Source organism: Arachis ipaensis, chromosome B03 (assembly GCF_000816755.2).
Source record: "Arachis ipaensis cultivar K30076 chromosome B03, Araip1.1, whole genome shotgun sequence".
Taxonomy (NCBI): Eukaryota; Viridiplantae; Streptophyta; class Magnoliopsida; order Fabales; family Fabaceae; genus Arachis; species Arachis ipaensis.
Window position 1 is genome coordinate 13,567,787 of NC_029787.2, and position 1,809 is coordinate 13,569,595.

Here is a 1,809-nt window from a genome sequence, read left to right on the forward strand (position 1 = left end):
GCATGTTAATTAAAATAGATATTTTTTATTTAAAAAAATTATTTGTCAATTTAATTTAATTCAAAATACAAAAATTTACTAATTCATATATTTAGTATATTTTTTCAGTCAATAAATGCAAAAATAATTTTTAAAAGGTAACGCAAACATAATCAACAAAAACAAGATAAAATTATTTTTCTATTTTTCCATTTCCTGTCAGCAAAAATTAAACAAATCATTTTTTTTCAAGTTTTTGTTATTCTTGGCAGCAAACATGTGTGTGAGAGAGAATGAATATATATATATATATATATATATGAAATTGATATTTGAAATGATGAAATTATTGAACATGTAAAGGAAAATTAACATAAACATAATCAACAGAAACGTAATAAAATTATTTTTCTATTTTTCATTTTCTTTCAGCAAAAATAAAACAAATCATTTTTTTAAGTTTTTGTTATCTTTGACAACGAACATGTGTGTGAGAGAGAATGAATTTTTATATGATTGTGTTAATATTAGAATATATAATATTTTGAGTAATTATATATGTGACTTTTAGTTTGTTTTTATGATATATATATATATATAATGGAATCTGATAAGTGAGATTTCGAGTAAGTGTTTACATAATCTTCTTCTGTCTGAAAAAATTTTTCATCAAAATAATGAGTTATCATTGATATCGACACATTTGAGATCGCTAAATGTTCGGGAGTTCCTCTATTTCTTCTTGTTGCTGGATATCTCGTTCGTACACATCTTTTTTTTGAATCATAGAACTATAATGAAATACACAATCAACCACCAGTTATCAAATTTTAAAGAGTCAGAAAAAATGGTTCGATCCTCTTATTTTGATTTCTCGAACCGAGAGATCCATGAATCTATCCAGTTCTCCTCTCGCATATATATATATATATGAAATTGATATTTAAAATGCAATCTGAACCAAACTAATGACTCTCTCTAGTAATTGGTCTGGATAACGTTGGTTCGAGTAACGATTTTGAGGGTGCGGAATCCGAACAAACCCGTGGACCCGATCATGTATTAATTAAATAAAAAAATAAAAATTTAATATGTATATATATATATATGCCTTTTAATGATTTTGAGTTTCTCTCTATTGCACTTTTATATTTAGCTTTTAATGTGTTTAACATGTTTGGATTTTAATGTCTTTAGTGTTTAATATATTTAGATTTTAATGTGTTTAATTTTTAATATATTTGATGTTTAACATGATTGGATTATTTCTATTGATTTTACATGTTTATTGTACTTACAGAATTTTAAGATAAAAAATTTATTTTTTTATGAATTTTTGTTTCATCATGTACCTAATTATCCGAACCGAACCAATCCGTTCTTAATCGATTTGGTTTGGTTCGGGTACATACACAAAAATACGTAAATTCGAACCAAACCGAACCAATTATAATTCATTTGGTTCGATTCTAATTTCACCTTAAATCCGAACAAACTCGATCCGTGCTCACCCTTACATGGATTATCACGCTAGAGACACTCTAGTAAATAGTTGAGACACACAAAATGACATTTGGAGGAAAGAGACTCAAGTAGAAAAAAAAGTGAAAAACTCCAGTCAAACTACAAAGCTTAGGTAGAAGCAGAAATGATGGTGTACCATTAGCTAAGGAGGACCTTTGCAAGCCAAAACCTCCTATCATGGAGGAGGAGTAGCAACAAAGGAAGAAGAACCAAGGCAACTCAGTGAACCAGATCTGGAAATAGTTAAGGAAACTAAAACGGCGAAACCAACAGTCAAAGGGAAGCAGAATATAGGAAATAAGAGGC